Source organism: Peromyscus californicus, unplaced genomic scaffold (genome assembly GCF_007827085.1).
Source record: "Peromyscus californicus insignis strain IS unplaced genomic scaffold, ASM782708v3 Scaffold_3__1_contigs__length_106647218, whole genome shotgun sequence".
NCBI classification, from domain to species: domain Eukaryota; kingdom Metazoa; phylum Chordata; class Mammalia; order Rodentia; family Cricetidae; genus Peromyscus; species Peromyscus californicus.
The window spans coordinates 69,816,251-69,823,361 of NW_026294551.1; positions in this window are offsets into that span (position 1 = coordinate 69,816,251).

Here is a 7,111-nt window from a genome sequence, read left to right on the forward strand (position 1 = left end):
CACTGGGCACTACTAACCAGCATTATGAAGCTTGAAGCTGGAGTTGCCTAGTGCTAGCAGCCGGCTTACATTTCTCATTACCAAGCTTTACTTGTCTTTTTATTCATCTCACTCACCTACCCTGCCTCAGGTGATGCTTCCAGAACCCCATTCCTTGGTGTGCACCCACGCCCCACTTCCTGTTGTCTGGACTGTGTTACAGGAAGCCCACAGGCAGACATCTGAGGAGTCCACCATACAAAGACTGCTCCCCTCCCCCCTGCCCAGATGGCCTGGGGGGACAGGGACACACACAAATCAGGAAGTGCCCTGGCTCAGTGTCCCCTGCCAGTATCCAGAGGCCGACACAAGGAAGGACAGGGAGGCTGAAGTTTCCCTTGGCCATGACATTTGAGCGGAGGCTTCAACACTAATTTGCTGTGGTCAGCAACAGCTTCCAGTAGAAAATATGAGCCCACCCAAGGCAAAAAAAAAAAAAAAGAGTCTCCAGGAACGTAGCCAGGGCCTTGGGGAGCTACACAACTCTTCCAGGTCCCCACTGAGAGTGTGACAGCAGGTCAAATCGCAGTACAAAAAAACCCATCTGCTTTCTCTGCATGCTCCAAGCTGCTCAGAACAGAATGGCATGAAGAGAAAAGGGGCCACAGCCTGGTGCCGACTGCTACGTCCTCACATCCATGCCCAGCAGGCCTCTCCTTTCACCGGGCAATCCTGCCGACTAGGCACCTCCGGGCACCACTCCCCAAGCCTGCTGCCGCAAGGATTGACACCACCACCACCACCCTCGTTGACCACCATTCCATTGCTTCACACTTGGCCTAGGCCTTAAAATCGAGTCAGCAATCATGACACTGGAGACACAGGGAGGGATCAGGCCTTGTTCCTGTCCTCACAGGGTGATGGGGGCCAGGAAGGTTCAACCCAGTAAGACCAGGAGGGCCAGCTGTGCTGTGACAAGCTGCTGTCCTAGGTCTTAGGCTAGCCTCTGACCCCGCACCTCCCCCCCTCCCCCCAGCCCCTTTAGCACCGAGCACCCATTCCAGGACTGTGCCACAGTGCCTGGGCTCCATGAAAGCTGTGCCCCAATTTCTCCTCAGAGTATTTATTTACTTATTTCTTTTTCTTTTTCCATTTCCATGGGTGTGAGTGGTGTGCGTGCTTTACACGAATGTTTTCTCATGTGTGCGCTTGCGCATGGAGGCCCAAGGTTGATGTGGAAATCATCCCCAATCACTCTTCTGCCTTATTTGTAGAGGCACGGTCTGTCAGTCAAACCCAGAGCTCGCCGAGATGGCTAGTGTTGCTAGCCAGTGTGCTCAGGGGGAATCCCATCTCCACCTTCTGAGGCTGGACGTTCAGGTGGGCCGAAATGCCCAACCAATATTTATAAATTTTCTTGCGTTTGTGGGATCCAAACTCTGGCAAGAGCTTTTTACCACCGAGCCATCTCCCTAGCCCTTCTTGGTTGTCTATCCCCTTCTGTAGCCTCAGTGGTAACTTCTTTTTCCCCACAGCTGAGATCTCCTCCCTCCTTCATCTGCCCTCTTACCACACTCATGCCCCACAAGACTCTACTAGCTAAAAAGCCTTGGGTTGACCCCAGCTTCTTCGGGGTCTTCGCATCGTTCTCTTGCCTTCTGCTGTCCAAGCTCCTGAAGAAATGATCTATTCACCAGGGTCTTGCTGTGTATCCCTGGCTAGCCTCAAATTCAGGACAGCACGCCTCTGGGCCCCCACTGCTGGGTATTCTGCTCTTCAGCTCACTTGAGTCTTGGGTCTTTGGTCTTCTGTCATGTACCTTAAAGGAAGCTGGTGTGAGTGAGTGTGTGTGTGTGTGTGTGTGTGTGTCCTTTCAGAGCTTGAAGCACATAGCACATAAAGCAAGGCCTTTATCACTGACCTAAGCCACAGCCTTAAGGAAGTTCTTTGTGTTGCAACCATCAATGACCCCTTAATAACCAAGTTCAATGGCTTCCTGTCAGGTCTGATCCAACTCCAACCTCCCAGAAGGACACCCCTGTCACTTTTTCAGTAAGTTGATATGCTAATTGAAAAAAGAGTCAGATAGATCAGAAATACTACGAAGGAAAGAAAGGGGAACGCTGTCACCTTACTCTCTTTTCTGGGTTGACACATTCTTTTTTTCCCACCCACACATTTGTTTATTGTGTGTGGGCACATGCTCATATACACCAGTGCATGGACCACAGAACTCAAGTGGAGGCCAGAGGATAACTTGCTGAAGTGAACTCTGGCCTCCACAGGTACTGCACACATACGGTGTAAAAACATGCACGCAGGCAAAACACTCATACCCATAAAATAAAATAAAGGCTTTGGGTAAAATTTAGCCGTGTAAGCATAAAGGCCCGAGTCAAATGCCCAGCAACCATGTGGCAACCACTCTGGTGTGGCAGAAACTGCAACTTCAGAGCTGGAGCTGGAGACCTACAGACCATGCAGGCTCACAGTTAGATGAATCAGTGAGCTGGCCCTTCAGATTGAGCAAGACCCTGTCTCAAAAAGTCAGGTGGACGGCCAGGAGAGACGGCTCAGAAGTTAAGAACACTTGCCGCTCTTGATGGCTATCTGGGTTTGATTCTTAGAGCCCAAGTAGGGTCGATCACCGCCATCTGTAACTCCAGCTCCACGGAATCCATATGCCTTCTTCTGCCCTCCAAAGACGCCCGCACAAACACATGCATAAAAAGAAAAATCTTTGAAAAAAAAAAGATTCAGACATCAAACAGACAGGCACACAGCACACATGTAAATACCACACAGCCACTTCCCCACAGTCATGCCCCCCCCATAGTCACCACCCCCACAGCCACCCACACACACCAAAATATAGACTGTAGACCACATAACAAGAAAAACAAAACCCAGAATGGCTTTAAATTTCTCATTTAAGAACACTGATTGCTTAGAAGGAAATGCGTCAAAGTTCTCAGGGAAATGTATTTTTAACTCAGAGTTCTATAAGCCACACCATCAATTCACCACCAGAGAGGGTGTGGGAGCTGGAGAGATGGCTCAGCAGTTAAGAGCATTTGTTGCTAGCACCCTACATCAGGTGGCTCCGATTGCCTATAACTCCATTTCCAGAGGATCTATCACCCTCTTCTGGTCTCCGAGTGTAGCTACACAGATGTAGTGCCACAAATAGGCAAGCATGCCTGCATGAGCACACACATGCACACACACACACACACACACACACACACACACACACACACACATGCATACATCAATAAATCGTTTCTTAAAAAGAGGATGGGGGCTGGAGAGATGGCTCAGAGGTTAAGAGCATTTGTTGCTAGCACCCTACATCAGGTGGCTCCAATTGCCTATAACTCCATTTCCAGAGGATCTGTCACCCTCTTCTGGTCTCCCAATGTAGCTACGCAGATGTAGTGCCACAAATAGGCAAGCATGCCTGCATGATCGTGCGCGCGTGCGCGCGCGCACACACACACACACACACACATACACACACACACACACACATAAATAAATCATTTCTTAAAAAAAAGGGTAGGAAGCACATGAAATAAATGAATGAATGATAAATGCAATTTAAAAATTTAAATAGAAAAAATGAAGCTTGTCTCACATTAGGTATGGAAGAAAGGAGAAATAAAATTTAAGAAATTAAATAAAAATTTAGTTCAAAACCTTTCATTTCCAATTGAATTAATTAATTTTTTTTTTGTTTCTTTTCCTTTCTTTTTTGCATTTTTAAGAAACACAAGGGGGCTGGAGAGATGGCTCAGAGGTTAAGAGCAGCGACTGCTCTTCCAGAGGTCCTGAGTTCAATTCCCAGCAACCACATGGTGGCTCACAATCATCTGTAATGAGATCTGGCACCCTTCTCTGTATACATAATAAATAAATAAATCTTTAAAAAAAAAAGAAAGAAAGAAAGAAACACAAACCGGCCGAGCGGCAATGGCACACGTCTTTAATCCCAGCACTTGGGAGGCAGAGCCAGGAGGATCTCTGTGAGTTCGAGGCCAGCCTGGTCTATAGAGAGAGATCCAGGACAGGCACCAAAACTACACAGAGAAACCCTGTCTCCAAAAACCAAAAAGCCAAACAAAACAAAACAAAAAAAGAAACACATACACCAAAGCTGGACAGTAGTGGCGCACACCTTTAATCCCAGCATTCAGTATGCAGAGGCAGTCAGATCTCTGAGTTTGAGGTCTACAGAATGAGTTTCAGGACAGCCAGGGCCTGTCACATACAAGCTGGCCATGGTGGCACACACCTTTCACATAGTGGAGGAAAGAACCAATCCTACAAGCTATCCTCTGACCTCCACATACGCACTGTGGCATGAGTGTATATGCACACCCACATTTACAATAAATAAATAGTTGTCTTCAATTTCTTTCTTTTTTTTATTTTTATTTTATTTTATTTTATTTTATTTTGGTTTTTTCAAGACAGGGTTTCTCTGTGTAGCTTTGCGCCTTTCCTGGAACTCGATTTGGAGACCAGGCTGGCCTTGAACTCACAGAGATCCGCCTGCCTCTGCCTCCCGAGTGCTGGGATTAAAGGCGTGCGCCACCACCGCCCGGCCTTTTTTTTTTTTTTTTTAAATGACTTATTTATTCTTATTTTATGTGTATTGGTGTTTTGCCTGCATGTATGTCTGCATTAGGGTGTCAGATCCCCTGGAACTGGAGTTACAGACAGTTGTGAACTGCCATGTGGGTGCTGGGAATTGAACCCAGGTCCTCTGGAAGAGCAGCCAGTGCTTTTAACCACTGAGCCATCTCTCCCGCCCCTACAATTTATGAAAATGAAAACATCACCCCTTGTGATCATATATATATATATAAATTTTTTTTTCCCTTCAATTTTCAAGACAGGGTTTTTCTGCATAGCCTTGGCTTTCCTGGAACTCATTCTGTAGACCAGGCTGGTCTCAAACTCAGAGATCCATCTGCTTCTGCCTCCTGTGTGCTGGGATTAAAAGTGTGTGCCACCACTGGCCCGGTTCAAGTATTATAATTTCTTTTCATGATTCTCATCCTTGGTTCCTGGACCTGGCTACAGAAACTGCAGTCGCCAGACATCCCTCTTTCACCGCTGCTCCTGGCTTGGAGCTGCCATGAAATTCTACACCCCATTCCTGTGTGATAATAGTGAGACTCCCATGTCCCAGAAAGTGCTGCCCGCTGCCTGTGAGGACAAACGCTACTGTTTTTGCCATACCCGGATTTTGAATCCAGGGCTTCACATTAGGGAAACACTTCACCACTGAGTGACAGCCACCTCAACCCCACACACTAAAGAATCTGAACTGACAGGCTTTGCTGGGTGTCCCCGCCCAGTCTATTTGCATAAGATGACAGCCTTTTTGCCCAATCACCTTTGTATTTAGTTGTCCATGCTCACATCATGCCTGTGGAATGCATTCTTCATAAAAACCCAATGGGCAGGATTCAGAGAGCTTTTGAACAGCTGGCAGATGGAGATTCCTGCAGGACAGAGCACTCAGAGAGGACGAGGAAGCTTTGGACCCTGTCTTCTGAACCTCAGCCCACTCATCTCTTCAGGTATTCTTTGTAACATCCTTCAGAATGAACAGGTAAGCCTGTTTCCTAGGACTCTGTTACAGCTGGACAGTAGGTCAGAAGCAAAGATTAAAAAGGAGGGTAGCGGGAGCTGGAGAGATGGCTCCATAGTTAAGAGCATTTGCTGTTCTTCCAGCGGACACGGGTTCGATTCCCAGCACCCACAGCATGGCTCATAAGTATCTCTAATTCCAGTTTCAGGGCGATCCAACTCCCTTTTCTGGCCTGCTTGGGAACCAGGCATGCACGAGTGCACAGACATTTATGGAGGCAAAACACGCATACACATAAATTCAAAATAAATAAATCTCTTTTTTAAAAAAATAGAAAGCCGGGTGGTGGTGGCACACGCCTTTGATCCCAGCACTTGGGAGGCAGAGGCAGGAGGATCTCAATGAGTTCGAGGCCAGCCTGTTCTATAAAGCGAATTCTATGACAGCCAGGACTATTATACAGAGAAACCCTGTCTCAAAAAACCAAAACCAAAACCAAAAAAAAAAAAAAAAAAAAAAAAAAAAGGAACTGTCCCAGGACTGAGCCCTTGACTTCTGGACTATGGTGCTCTCTCAGGTAGACCAGTTGTATCAAAACTGAACTGTACTAAGGACTCCTGGCCAGTGCCCACTGCAGAACTGTGCCCGCTGCAGAACTGTGCCCGCTGCAGAACTGTGCCCGCTGCAGAACTGTGCCCGCTGCAGAACGGCTCTGCTGTAATTTGCCTCTATGTTGCCATGTTAAAACATGGACCAAAAGCAACCCGGGAAAGGAAGTTAATTTGCCTTTGGCTTCCAGATCACAGTCCATCACTGAGGGAAGCATGAACCTGGAGGTAGGAACTAAAGCAGAAACCAGGGGAATGAAGAATGAGAAACACTGCTTACTAGCTTGCTCCTTGTGGCTTGCTCAGCTTGCTTTCTTATATCACACAGGATCACCTGTGTGCACTACCCACAGTGCTCTGGGCCCTCCTACACCAATCATTAAGAAATTGTTCCGCCAGGCGGTGGTGGCGCACGCCTTTAATCCCAGCAGAGCCAGGCAGATCTCTGTGAGTTCAAGGTCAGCCTGATCTACAGAGCGAGATCCAGAACAGGCACCAAAACTACACAGAAAGAAAATGTTCCACTGCGTTTTCTGGGTGGTGATGCACACCTTTAATCCCAGCACTAGGGAAACAGAGGCAGGTGGATCTGAGTCTGAGGTAAGCTTGGCCTGTACTACCAGTTCCAGGACAGCCAGTGCTACACAGAGAACTGTCTCCAGAGGGGGAGAAAGAAAGGAAAGGAAAGGAAAGAAAATGCTCCACAGACAGGCCTACAGTCCAATCTTTTTTTTTTTTTTTTTTTTTTTTTTTTTTTTTTTTTAAAAAAAAAAAGATTTATTTATTATGTATACAGTTCTGCCTGAACATATCCCTGCAGGCCAGAAGAGGGCGCCAGATCTCATTACAGATGGTTGTGAGCCACCATGTGGTTGCTGGGAATTGAACTCAGGACCTTTGGAAGAACAAGCAGTGCTCTTAA